A 15202-nucleotide genomic window follows, 5' to 3' on the forward strand; every position below is an offset into this window, starting at 1 on the left:
TACGATGGACTAATGATGTATAGAATAAATTAAATCGTCAAAATGAAAATATGATAAAATTATGTTCGAGCTTTATGATTAAAGGAACTTCAATTTTCTTCCTTTCTATGGCGAATTAGAGAAATAGGATTATCCTTAATTTTCAAATGAATATATGGGCATATGGGTAAGTGAAAATATTATACATCGCTTAAAATTTTTCAAAAAGAATGAAGTGCTGATAAAATTAAAGCATGGAGGGTTTTTTTTTTTTTTTTTTTGGGTGGGGGGATTGTGGTGGGCTGTCTGATCAAAGCCAGCCTCTTTACATGTTTTACATGTTTTATAGGGGAATCAAAAATCAGTGCAAGCGCACGTGGGGAAGCGAAAAAGTATAAAAATACTCTCGAAAATATCATATGACCCAATCATGAAATTTCGAGCATTAATAGAAATATTTTTTTGACAATGAAAATAAAAATGAGAATAAAAGTCACCAAAAATTTCAAACTTTACCCATTATAGTAAATTTACTTTAAACTTTTTATTACGATATGAAAGACTTCAAACTTGTATTCATGTAACACAATTATTCCAAACCCTTTTCAGTGATGCCCAAATTTGTATTTATTTAATATATTTATCCTAAAAATTTGGTGTCATAGAAAAAAATTAGAGATTTTTTGTATCACAAAAAAAAATTAGGGATAAACGTGTCACATAGTTAAAAGTTTAGAAATTTTTTTTGTCACAGAAATTTTTTTAAGATAAATGTGTCATAGTCGATAAAGTTTGGAATTTTTTACGTGAGGTAAATGTGTCAATTTTTTAATGGCTTTTTTCTAAAATGGACTATAAAACTCCATCATCGTAACCCTCCGAAATTGAATTCAAAGGAGACTAAACGGATGACAAGACAGCATTCAGGACTTACGAATGAAGGAGGCGCATGTCACGTTTGGATTCTCTCCGAAAGTCCGGTACGTGTCGCGGCGTGGGTTTTTGTCGTGAATTTTCTGTCTAAAAGTCCCCACCACTAGACTTGAAAGGGCACTTTTGGGTGGCTTGGACAATGCTAATTAGTCATAAAGCCCAATACCAGAATTCTGTAATCATTCCTTTGGATGAGCCTGGGCAAGAAATTAGGCCCAATTTCTTATAGCCCGGCCGGGCCCATTAGTTGATCATCCTAGTCGCTATTGACCTATTTCAGGGTTGGTTAAGAACTCATCAAGATCTAATTATGACAATGGGAGCGAAAGCTCATACCTAAAACTTAGGCACTAGTTTGTGTAAATCCGATATTTTAGATTTGGAAATTCGGTTGTATTATATTACCTTAACGTCCAATGATGGATACCACTTCTTCCGTGAGAGGTTTCTTGATGCAATGCTAAAATTCTATATAAACGCGCTAATCTATATTCATTTTACGCTTGTTTTAATTAGAATTATGGAACTTGCATTGCTTTGAAGTCGGGAAAGTGTTAGTCTAAACAAGTGAACCCTAAATCTAAATTGTTGGTCATGTAAACACCATAAAAAAATCATATGCATTTGCTATATTATGTAATGCAGGCATTCGCTTTCGACAATACGAAAGAACCACCAACTTGAGCTCGTGCTTGGTTAGTCGGCTGAAAATACTTGATGTCCCTTATTGCGATGCAATTGAAATCGAATGATATATAAAGGCTCATGACATTTACCCCTCAAATTGCTTTAGGCACATCCTAAAATTTAAACTATTCAAATAACCCTATGTTGAAAACTCATTAATAATTTAATAGTAAGATTGATGAAAGAGGTTTAACGTAAGTCAATCAATCTAATGAACTGTCTATACATTTCTTGTATTGTCAATTTCTCTAATGTTGTGTTCCAATCAAAGAAGTCTATGTGTTGGTTTGTTTTTACGAGAATCATCTAAGATTTGAGATTTTAATAAATTTACTAAATAACTTTGAGCATACTCTAAAATTTAAATGGTCCAAGATAGCACTCACTAAACTACAGAATTGGTTATGGCCAATATTATATAAAACTACATAAATGGTAAGATTGTTGAAAGAGGAAACATATAGCTTTAATGTAGATCAATGAATTTAATGACTTTTATCTACCTTTCCTAAATTGTTGTTTCTTCTTTTCTTGTGTTCAAGTCAGAAAGGTTTACAAGTTAGTATTTTATTACAAGAATCATCTAAGATTCAAGTATGTTAATAAAACCTAGCAATTGCTATACGAATTTAAAAGAATATTAATAAAGTATATTTAATTTAGAACGTCTTTCTAAAATTAAATCTCTAATAACTTCAAGTAATGAACAATTCTTTATTTCAATTTTTTTTAGGGAAATCCTTTAATTAAAGTTGTGAATTCCATATGATTACAACTTATAATTAAGATATGTTAATTAATACCAATAAGGTTTCAAGCTCATTTTAAATTTTTTTTTTTGGATAAGTGTATTGAAAATCTTAAAATTTATTATCAAAGTGCAATTGAATATTAAAAGTTAAAAAGTATAATCAAGTCCTTATGTTAACTCCGTCTAATTTGATTAATGAGAAATGTTTACGTGACTTTTTCTTTTTATTATGTTTACTCTCCTACATGGCATTAACGTGGCTAAAAAATGAAGAAGAAGACTAAAACAATGTCGTTTTAGTCCAAATATGATTTCTTTTTTACTTTAAATATTAATAAAATTAGACTAAAAAAACTAATTCTTTTTCTTTTTTAAAAGAAGGAAGATGCATAATGGCGAGAGCCTTGTTGACCCTCGTTGTCACCACCCCACTATTAGGCCAGCAATGGTAAGGATGGCTAGCCAGTGGTCAGCGAGGGTTGAGGTCCCTGTCGTCCTGCATCTTCCTTTTCTTTAATTTTAATTTATCTTTTAGTCTAATTTAAATAGTGAGTATTTTCCTTTAGCCAAATTGGACAAAGTTAACGAAAGGGCTTAATTGCACTAATTTGATATGTTTTAAAACTTGATTCACTTTTTGTAATCAATTATACTTTCATAATAAGTTTTAGGACTTCCGGTATATCTATCCATTTAAAAAAAGAAAATTAGCTTGAGCACGTTAGTAGGTAGAAGGGAGGAATTTGTATAAAAACAAACGGAAAATGATATAAATTGGTTGAATAAAGCATCATGATCAATATGGACAGTCTTGTATTTTCATGGTAATATGCCGCATTTACATTTTCAATAAATAGCAACTTTCATCCTATCCACTTTTGATTTTGATTAATTAGTTTTATTGAGGACCAACTCAATAAGTCGGGGAGTGTTGTAGCGACGAAAATAATTTCTTTTCGGTTTGGATGAGTAGAAGAGAACCGAAGCCAGATGAAGAAAGTCAAGCAGAAAGAATAGGATAATCAACCTATATCACCACGAATTCTCCAAGCGAGATGAAGCAAATCAAGCAAAAGTATAGGATAATCAACTTATATCACCATGAATCCTCCAAACCTTGGAAATCATGATCTTTAGAGGGATAAAAAAGTTCGTCACATCAGCCTTTCAGGAGAAAAAGAGTGTTCCTTCAAATCTTTTCAACCTTTTTCACTTGCCAAACGGTATAAACACCAATCTCCTCTAAATGAAATCTCTTCTCCTCTCCCCGAATCACTCATTAACCAAACATAGTCGAATAGTTGTTCGTAGTCGTGATAACAGCCCTGAATTTCCACGTTCAAACTGTGAGGTTTAAATGCTTCGTTCTTGCAAGATCTACCAATCAGCACAATTATCAGAAGCCAAATAGATTGCATCTTGTCATTAACATCGGCTTTTTGATGTAAGATCAATCATCATTGAGTGGATCGGAAATGATTAGCATAGAGATATTGAAAGCAAAAACTACTATTGTGGAGCCTACTCTGTGATTTGGCAATTCAAGAGCACAAGACATTATCTCTTGCAGCAGTTCAACACAACTTATTTATACATACATCAACAGATAGGTCCAAAGTTTTCATAATCCAGGAAAGCAAGTTCACAGAAAAAGGGGACAAAACCACAGGAACATACAAATGAAGGAAAGGATGTAGAGAAAGCTTGTGATGTAGATCACGATGTCTTTTAGTCACTAAAAACAAATCTCGAACTCAAACCTCAAGCATATTACTATTATAGCGAGAACTTGAAAAGATCCACGTAAATAAAAGCTTTACTACTTTGTTCCAAGATTCGGACCATGATGCTTCGATTCCCAGGTAGAGAGAAGTGAAGATAGGATCAACGTCGACGGATCGAAGTCTCTCGTGAAGAAGGCATAACCCTAGTTTTCTTCAGAAGTCAACACAGAAGGGTATGAAAAGGCCCGAAGGCTAGGGACAAAAACTAGGGTTTCTCTTCTCCTTCAGCGAAACCATCTTCACTTCCTTTCGATGATCTCTCCGATCTAAACTTCTTTCTTCCTCTTTCTTCTTCTCCTTCTCGATCTTCTTCTTCCTCTGAGAGCTGTGATGATGGAGAGTTGATCTGGTGTGGTTGGTAATCGGTAAAAGACGATGTGCTGGGGATAAAAGCGAGGGGTGAATAATGATGAGAGGAGGAGGGCAGAGGACATGATGATTGCTTCGGGTTGTTATGTTGCGTCGATTGAAGAGATAAGAATCCCGCAAACACTGCGTGAAATTTCACAATCTTGATGATTGCTGCCTCTATGACCTGGTGATGTTAATCATAAACCTAGCGTACGAAAGAGAAAGAGAGAAAGCGAGAGATAAAGAGAGGACATATGCTGAAGGCTAGGTTTGTATCTTTACCTTTCGAAAGACAAAACCAACTTCAAAAAGTCATCATCATCGAGATTAAAAAGCGAAAAGAAATGAGTATTTTCGGTACACACCATCTTTTAGGAATATTATCAATAGGATTTTCTTTTACACAAATACTTCCAATCTCTTCAAATTTTCATAAATTCAGTTAGTACCTATGTTTGGTGTATACAAGAGCCTCGAAATTTCATCTAAAGGAACTTCAAGGAGGGCGAAAAGAAGAACATTCTAAAAAGACGATGGCATGCATCAATTTAAAATCTATTTGAAAATGTAATTGCAACGTGTGAATCTTTTAGTGCTCCGAGAAAATTCTAGTCTTGTTTGTCAATAATACTCGACTCCTCTTATTTGTTTAAAATTTAGAACCCGATTTCATTCCGTATAGGAACTTTAAGACTTCTAGCACACCTAATTTATAATCGTGTCTCGATATCATTGGAAAGAAATGTGGGATAAAGGATCGTGTAATGTTGGTCAAACTAAAATCGGTGTAGGGGAAGATACACGCCCTTCAAAGTTATTTCAAGCGGGTCAAAATGACTTTGGGACCACATATTTTCACCCTAAAGTGAAACTTTACTCGATATAAGTGAACTGACTGATAGACATCTATCTACTGATTTAGTCATACCCCTTTAGAAAAATCAAATTTGATGCCGCAGCACTAAACAATAAACATCACTTATCTTAGGCATCAACAAGGTGCGGATCAGTTGTCAATGAGACAATGCTGTTTGTCACACCCTGAGTGGGCTCATCCGGTGATAGGGGATTATTAGTCAGAGCACAAGAATTCCACGGTCAATTCTTTTTACTCGTTGATCTTTGAATTTGAACCTACACGTGGTAATTTCTTATAGGGTAGAGATCGCAAGAAAATAACTTTTAGAAATCAGCCCCTTTTAGCTTCCACATAAATGCCCTATTCTTTTTTAATCAGATCACAAAAACCAAACTTAGATACATTTACTTCTGTGAATTTTTATTTTGATAATTTTCTCAAATCCCACAACTCCTATAATTTCATTTCCATTGAAGGCAAAGCATCTGAAATTTTTTCGAAAATGTAGTTATATTAATAAAATAGATCCATGCATAATGTAACTTTTGAAATTCCGATGAATACTTAAATTTTTCATGAAAGAAAAGCATATGGGCACAACGACCTAAGATGAAAATGTAAACATGAAATTAAAGTAAAATGACTCAATGATGACGTAAACCTCACGTCGTTATACAAGTCCGTAACTCTGACTTTCCTTCCATGCTAAAGTTGAGGGGGAAAGATAATCCATGGCCGTGGGGTTGCTCTTCTAGCTTTGGAAGTAACGAAGAAGCTTTTCTCCCGCATCGCAATGATTTAAATTCCGTCTTCCGAGGCAGTGCCTAATTTTCACTCCCTTTTGGACATCCAAAGGATGTGAAAGCTGCCTTTCTGCCAAAAGTGAAATTGTGCAATCGGACGGATCGGATTGAATTTGAATACGTCATAAATTGACGTCCTTCCGCTCTATGGACCGTGCGCCTTCTACTTGATTCATGCAGCTCTTTAATAATCACATGCCCTCTAGTTTGTCCACCATTTGCAAGATTGAGCCGAGTTCATTAGTGTTTGTAAGTCCTCCGGTTCATTCACCTTTTATTGGTTCATTGAAATTCTTTTAACAATCTATAGTCTTCTAATTTATTTACCATCCACAAGATCCTAACATTGATTATTCCCATCAATAATTTATATGTTGTTTACAAAGTCCATCCAATCATCAATACATCTCGCTTCTAATAGCTTTGCTTACCTTCGTTTTAAAGCCCTGTTATTGCACACTAGAAGATATCCTCTTACTTACACTACCTGCTTATAAAGAAGTATATATAGAGGTAGTGTCTTCTGCACACTCAATTGCACAGGCTATATTATACTTAGAATGTCTTGTCGTTCTCAAAACACCATTAAGAATTTTCCTAACAAAAAATATAGGCCTTTCATGCAACTAATTAGGCCCGCATTATTTGATTTGGTTTTCTGACCCACTTTCCCCTACTTTATCAACAAGAGAATTATCCACACCGAAGGGGCCTAAGAATGTGAGTTGAAAATGGGTTGTAGACCCACAACCCATTTTTTATCGCCTCCACTTATTATTCATCGCAACAAGGATAGAGATTAGAGATCCTCAAATTTAATTTACAGTTTATTTATCCTTTTCCAAGAAGTACACATCAGCATGTTGACAAGTCAATGCTTGAGATCGAGATGTGCTCCTCCCTTCGTTTCCCCTCGTTGTCTCCTCCACTTTTCTCGTTCTTCTTCTTCCTTCTTGACATAGGCCACATGGCAACAGCTTATGATCCTGTGGCCACTGATATTGCCATCAGTCACCTCACCGCCACGCTCCGTCGCTAATGCTCTTTAACACATCGCCACCACTGCTAGCGTCCCACAACCTGCGTGTGAGCTAATCGACACAGGTCACGACCAAGGCCAATTACATAGCCGCAGATCGATGGTCGAGAGAGAGAGAGAGAGAGAGAGGCACGACAAGGACCAAAGAAGGTGTGGTAAGGCCGTGCGAGCGTACAGTTTCGGTGGGTGGTCCTCACGGTGGCCGATGGCAGCTTCCACCCCGACTTGAGCGTACAGTATTGCGACCTCATTATCATAACAATGCGGATGCACAAAAAACATACTCATGGGAGGAATAAACTGATGGACATGCATGAGAAGTAAAGCCAGCAACATGGGTCATTTTCCACTCAGATTTAATGGGCCCAATTCGATATGGTTAACTTGTTATCGCGAGCCACTTTGCTCGATGCTTGATCAAACCCAACTTCAATCTTTGCTCTCTCTCCCTTCTCTCCAGTGATCTGCATTGTGCTTGCTCGTCTTTGGTGGCTCTCTAAAAACTAAATGGGTCAACATGAGTTAAATGTGTCAGTTTGGATTAGCACCATTTTCGATTCAATCCGTCCCAAATTCAACTCAACCCATCCATTTGTCAGTCCTAATGGAGGGGGTGTATCATGCATACAACCCCATCCCAAAGAGCCGTGTTGAGAGTTGATCTCTACTCTTCTGGGAGAAGCATTTAGGAGAGCATCTTCTATTGAAAGTTCAGAGCATGCATACTCGAATGCGTCACCAATTGAAAAGCACTGCCTCCCCGTTTTTTCTACTAAGGAAAACATCGAACGTACCTAACACAGCCTCTCTCTCTCTCTCTCTCTCTCTCTCTCTCTCTCTCTCTCTCTCTCTCTCTCTCTCTCTCTTCCTTTTGGTAAACTAATCTGCATGGGTTGAATAGACTATGAACCATGCGATTCATATGGAATTGCCCGTTTACTTAAGTCTTGGAGATTAGTTATTAAATATCTTATGCTTGAAGAAAAGTGCCGTGAATATTTAATTTGGAATGAATTTTTTAGGCCTTAATCATACGTACTCAATTCGACGAACATCGACGAAATTGTGAGCCTTGCACGACTCTCTTTGTTTGACTCTGCTCTAGCAACGCTTCAGCAACCATTATGTAATTAAGAAAAGTGATCCTGACATGGCGGATTTACGCGGTTTGGAGGTGTGCCTCCTCCATGGAGAGGGATCGAGGAGATTGTCCCACTATAATAGACAGAAAAAAGAAGAAGATTATAATCGCTCAATAATAAGTCCCACGAGGATCAACCAAGCAAATTTCTAGTAATAAGTTTCTCTTGATGGCTCTCTGAAAGATTTTTCCGAACTAGAGATGTCGGAATAAGCGAAATAGGTCAAATCCGTTGTTTCATTTTCGGTTGAAGCACATTGTCGAGATTTTCCCCTGGACAGAACACGCAAGGAAAGATGTTGGCAATGTTGTTCGTTCAGAACATGCAAAGAAAGATGCTCGTTTTTGGCTTCGTGCTAGAGGGGCCGAAGTAATAAGAATCTTTTTTCTTCAATTTGCACTAGTTAGTGATGACCAACTATGCATAAGAATCTCTAATCGTTTCAAAATATTATTAGTGCAATCAAATATCATTGGTAAAAAAAAAAAAAAATTTATATTACTGCCGAACCCTTACATTATACATATAAGAGACCATAGCACTACACATCTTCATACATTGAAAGCTCCAAGCATATAGAGTGAGGTCGACATGGATGTAGGTGACTCAAGTGGTGAGCGTGGTGGTTGCAGCATCGGTGTGTGGCTATGGCCTCGAATCTGGGCTTCTGAAGAGGGTGAACGAGTGGGTGTACGTGAGCAGTTTGGTGCGGGAGAGCTTCACTGCAGCTCTCTGCCGCCTCCCGGCGACATGGGGTGGCCCTTCATTGGCCCAATGTGGACCTTCTCTAGAGCTTTTGAGTCCGGCCATCCCGATTGCTGCATGGCTAGCTTCATCTCCAGGTCTTTTCTGATGAGCCCTTCATGTTTAACTGCTCTTATCATGGTCTTTCTTCATTTTCTTTTTCTTTTTTTTTTGCTTTCAGCAACTCAAAAGAAAAGAATATTGCGTGCATAGCTTTGTTATGGGAACGATGCGGTAGAAGAAATCGAAAAACAGGGCACAAACTACATGAGAATTCATATTTTTTTTGTGGAACCCAATATGAGAATCACCTATTCATTTTATAGGTAGTTGGCTTCATCTGGTTGGTGTAGGCCAAAACTCTCTCTCGTCGCAATTCAAATTAGCTCTTGCTAGCCGAAATTTTCCCCGTCAGCCATCGCCAGTCAGCCATCAGGGAATGACGGCCCTAACCCTGTCGAGGACAAGAGGGATGCGGGGAGTTCGCAATGTCTTGCGTAGTCTATCATATAAGAAAAGTACATCACTGAACTCCCGTGTTATAGATGTTGGAGCATCAGGTAATATTCAGTTTAGAAACCGGATGTCACATGTTCAAATCCTGCTTATTACGTGCAAACTAAGGTCATACATTCAAATCCTACCTATTACGTGTAAACTGTTACGGATAAAAGTGACTTGTACCAGCTAAAAGAATTATATATCTATATATATGTAGATATGTAGGAAGAAAGAGCCAAACGTTTTTTCTTTTGAGCTTCTTTCCTTTTGACTCTTAAGTTAAAGGGTTATCGGTCGGTAAGTTGAAGAGTTTTTCAGTTTAATGAACTTCGTAGTAGTTGAAAGACTCTGATATAAACCTGTATTTTGTTGTACAGATATGGTTGGACGGGGACGTACGGGACCCTAATGTTTTGGAAAGCCAAGCATTATCGTTTCCACGCCTGAGAATTGCAGCCGAGTAGTGACAGATGAAGTGAATTTGAAGCAAAGTTACCCCAGAACCACCCAAGAACTAACAGGGAAGAGATCATTCCAGAGCACGCCGGGTGCTGCACATAAAGGAAAGACTTGATCTTTGACATTCTACATATGTACCTTGTAGCTGGTTTCAATAGATCCGCCGTGGCTGCAATGTGGATACTGCTACACTTTTATGAGAATCCAGATATCTTTCAGAAAGCGAATGTTCCGTCTGCATTATAAAAATCAAATTTCCTAAGTTTTCTCATGGTAAAGCAGGAAGATAAAACCTTTTAGTTGACTTCTCCTGCTAATTGATTGTAAAAGTAAAAGAGAATGTAAGTTTGGCCTCAAATATTTGATGATCACTTTCTTGACGTCGCTATACATATAACACGATATATATCCAGAGCTTCTTATTCTCGCATAACAGCTACAGCCCTCGATGAGAAGAACTTGTGCTATTCTTCACCGGCTGTGTAGAAATATTGCTAAATCCAGGCGGAGCAAATTCAAATCCTCCAAAGTAGAGGACCGACGCAGAAAGGATTAACTTACCAGGGGACTAAACAGACGGAGCATCTGCCTAAGGCATGTCTCCAATTTTTTTTTCCTTCGACCTATGGTACAAAATTTAACGAAGAAAAGAAACATTCAGACCAGATAGAGCATTAAAAGGTTGTTTCTCTATTCAGTGAAATGATCAATTTATATGCAAGTGGGTATCTGCAATTTATCGATGCACTTTGGGGTTGTCCACAGGGTTAGTTTTGGTTTTTCATTGTTTTGAGAGGTGAAAGAAGATGTTGAGAGTGCATAGCAGAAGCCCGATACCTCACCACTAGAGAAGATCGCTAAGAGAAAGCCTAAGTCCAAGCCCATTAATATGTCCAGTTAATCTCATTTTCATTCAAAAGCTTAAATCAATAAATTATTGGCCAACTAAGATATATTAACCGCTTCAACTAAATTAATTCTCCAATGTGAGACTTTTTTAACATAAGTCACACGTCTATTTCAATGCATGTCAAAGGGTTGGAAAGTCCTAATTTGCTTTAGAGCTCTTCATATGGATCCGGCAAATTACAACTAATGAGAGGAGTTCAATCCTTCAAAATAGAATGTAAGAGAATCATCTTACATTGTGTTTGCTATATCTGTGCTTAGAAATCTTTTCACTTTCATTCAAAATGATTTAGACTCAGCATTTTCAAAAATACGAGCATTCGATATTTCACAGCTCAATTTTTGCAAGCAGGACTATAGAAAGAAGGGAGGTGCGTTCATTCCATTTGGAGAAGAAAGCAGGTTTTGCCCAGGAAGGGGCTGGGCTAAGCTTCAGATGTCCATCTTTCTACACTATTTTCTCCTTAACTATGAGTAAGTACTTTCACTCTCTTCCTTTTCTTTTTAACCGAAGCGCTTTCTTGCTAAGTTTTCGAATATCACGTCATGAGAAATAATTTCATTTTTCAATAAATGAATATCATATGATAACTAAAAAAAAAAAGCTTAGACAGATTAGTAGATACTAATGCAATTACTCATTCGATTGTCAGAAAAATGCTTTGATTGTACAGTAGCGAACTAATCCTAAGTGCCCTATCAACTACTTCCCTTCACCAAAACCTTCAGATAATTTCACGGTGAAGCTCAAAAGACCCGGTTCAGGTTCTATTGATGTATAAAACTATGGCTTTCGGATTATTCCATGAACATGGTTTTACCAGCAGCGAATCATCATCTTATAATTAATATGAACCGTGAATATGCTGCGTCATCGCAGGTGCGCCTAGATTATATGTTTCCAAAATCAATGTCGGCAGGGATGTGAATTGCTTCAGTTGCATCTGGTTGTATCACGCAATGATTAAGATAATCCAGAACTGCTAAAGCATGTTTTCTCTTTTAGACGTTCAATGTCAACGTTGCAAGTTTACACGATCAGATGTACTTTGGAGTCCTTCGGCCTTTTCTTTCGGTGTGCCTTCTTAATCCTTTAAATCAATGCGGCACTTGTTGCACTGATACTTCGCATATGCCCATTGGTATAAATGTGACTCTTTACTTTAACCTAAATATAGCTGAATCCACCGACATCGTCTTAGTCGAGCTAAGTCGAGATTCCATGAGCAAACACAGATGTACAAGAGGGACAATTAAGGAGAGATGGAAGTGAAAAGGCAATGTCTCGCCATGCTAAAGTTGGAGGGAAAAATAATGCATAGCCTTGGCGGTGCTCTTCAGCTTTAGGAGTCACGAAGAAAGATTATCATGTCAAATATAGTGCATCATCTCACATGTCAGTAAGTAAAATCCCGTCTTCCCAGCCAATTCGAATTTTCACTTAACTTTGGGACATTCAAAGGATGAAGAAGTTGTCTTTTTTGCCAAAAGTAAAATTGTGCAGACAAATGGATTGAATTGGATTTTAAACGGGTCTTTAAAGCATATGATCTAAATCGATTCATTTAATTCGTGTTACCTTATCTTTTATAAATACAATTTGGGTGATCTATGTACATACAAATTCTCTTTCGGCCCAAACCTATTTACATAACTCACATCTTTAGGGCACTTTATAAACTTAGCGAGTCGGAAAAAAATAGAATATTGAAGAAAAACTTTTCAGAAAACTTATCAAACTAAAAGAATAGAACAACAAAAAATTGCAAAATTAAGTTAATAGAGAACTAAAAAAATTTGATAAAATAAACTTATACAACTTCAAAAAAGAACCTATAAATAATTGTAGATACAAATACACAACGATGTAGATCTCCGGTTGACAAGGCACTGGCGATGTCTACCCCTCCTGGCGAGGTCGACGGCCGCGAGCGGTGCCAGTGGACCACCAGCTTCGTCGACGTTGGTGAACAAGCAGCATCTTTCTCTCTCTCTCTCTCTCTCTCTCTCTCTCTCTCTCTCTCTCTCTCTCTCTCAATAAGATTTTGGCTGGTGCGCTGTCGTTAAAGTAACCACATCCATCCTTTGCTGACGGCGACCACTGCGAGACAAAACTTCCTCCTCCTCCTCCCGTCTCTCTCTCTCTCTCTCTCTCTCTCTCTCTGTGAGGATGTGACCACCACCTTGCGGCCATTGTCATCCTCAGAGGACCACCGCAAAATAGCCGCAGTCCCCAAGCGGCGGTGACCGTCGATTCGATGGTGGTCTCTCTCACCGCCACTATCTTATTCTTTATGTAGGGAGGTGGCTTAGGATTTCCTTCCTTTTAAGTTCAAACCAAGTTCTCATTACTCTTTTGGTAATAATTTTCGGTTTTTGCAAGACTCGTTTTAACTTTAATCGGCTGAAACGACTTTAAATACAAGTATTTTGCATGGTGGGCCTATGTTGCTCTTTAATATGTCTCGATCCATTTTACATGTGTATGCATACATACTCATGATTTTTGTTTTTAGTTTTTGGGTCACATTCATACTTGCATGCGTCAGAAATCGAAAAAGCACCACCTTTTTTTTGCTTACAATTATGGTAGCTGGAAAGAAGTTGACCAGATACGTTGTATATTAAGGAAAACCTCGTTGTATCTACATGGCCTTTTCTTTTCTTCTCTGGTAAACCTATCTGCATGACTTTAATAAACTATAAACCATGCGATTAATATGGAATTGTCTATCTGCATGTGTCCTGGAGATTAATTATTGAATATCTTATTGTGCACCAGTAAGGTGATACTTGATATCATGTGCTTCATCCAGTCGTGGTGCATCTGATTTCATGTTGAATGTGTTGTGCTTTGCTCGTCGCAATAAGTAACAATCTTCTCCTGTTACTCTCCAATATCGCTAAGCAAACATACGAGCCAAATAGCTTCCTTGACACTAAATATATTCTTATAGTTGCCGATAAAGCGACCATCAACTGTAATTGCACTTTGCAACCGATGACACAACTCACAGCACCCAACACATGCTTGCAAAATCAGAATCAACATAACTTGTTATTCATCTAGAAGCACGTATCTGTCAGAAAGTCAAACCGATCCTAACATATGGTATGACCTAATGCAAACAAGTCCTAGAGTAGCACATTAAATGGAAGAGCAATGATGACTCGGCTGCTAATCATGATTAATTTATATAACACTACGTCAGATCAGCTTGGCCCCGCGACCTAAAAGTAAAAGATGATAAATCAAATCAAAACTTGGCCAAATAGACTCTCGCCACGAGGCCACCCACAAGTTTAATATTAAGGAAGCTTTATCTCGAAGCGATAACGGGGGTAAATCAACCTCTATCTTAGTTCATGCCTGCTAAATAACTCTCAGTTACGTGGCTGCGATGTAATCTCCCACGTAGTCGGTGTCCCGGGAGAAAGTAGGTATCTCTAGAAAAGGACAAGGTGAGAACGAGAATGTTTTTTCATCTTATCTTGCAATGACATTTTAAATGACTGCTTTTTGTGCTTGGGATGTCGTACAGCCAGGGACCCTTCAAGAACTCACCAAATAAAAAACCTTAAAGTCAGTAAAGTTAGCTAGATTATTGTTGATTAGGCGGGACGTGAGCCATCTATATCTCAGAAAATCAAGTGGAGAATTAATAAGAGAGACCCTTCTTGTTTTGCTTTACATCAGCATAATCAATCGCCTTTATATAATAAATATTAAACTTCTATTGAACTAGGGTCGAGGATGTGGGCTATTGTTCATGTTTCGGTGTGATTTGACTCCTAGTACTATCATTCACTTCTGCACAAGATTTCAGTTCAGAAGGCTTTGGAGCTAAATACAAATTAAATATCAAACAAGTAACAAGCTCTTCGCATCAGCAAGCACTAAACGATGCTTGTAAGTGTTATCATAGGACTAGACTTGATCGAATGGGTGGGCATCGGTCGATCTCGTCCGGGTTGGATCAATGCGAAGAGCGAAAATGGGTTCACTTGTGTAAGTCTGGGCAAAGATATGAGAAGTTAGATTTTCAGTCGAAACAAACATCCAACATGACAAATGTCGTCAACCACCAAAGTCCATTTCTCTTTGGTATATATAAATTCTTGCAACCGTGAATAGATCGTAACCCGTATATAGCTTTATATATGATCGAAACAGAGAAGGATTATGTTACAAAATCGAGTCGAGGGTTCATCTTCAAGGACATTCACCCACTTCGTGTGATTAGGGTTTTCCTCTACGGTG

This window comes from Eucalyptus grandis, chromosome 2 (assembly GCF_016545825.1).
Source record: "Eucalyptus grandis isolate ANBG69807.140 chromosome 2, ASM1654582v1, whole genome shotgun sequence".
Lineage (NCBI taxonomy): Eukaryota > Viridiplantae > Streptophyta > Magnoliopsida > Myrtales > Myrtaceae > Eucalyptus > Eucalyptus grandis.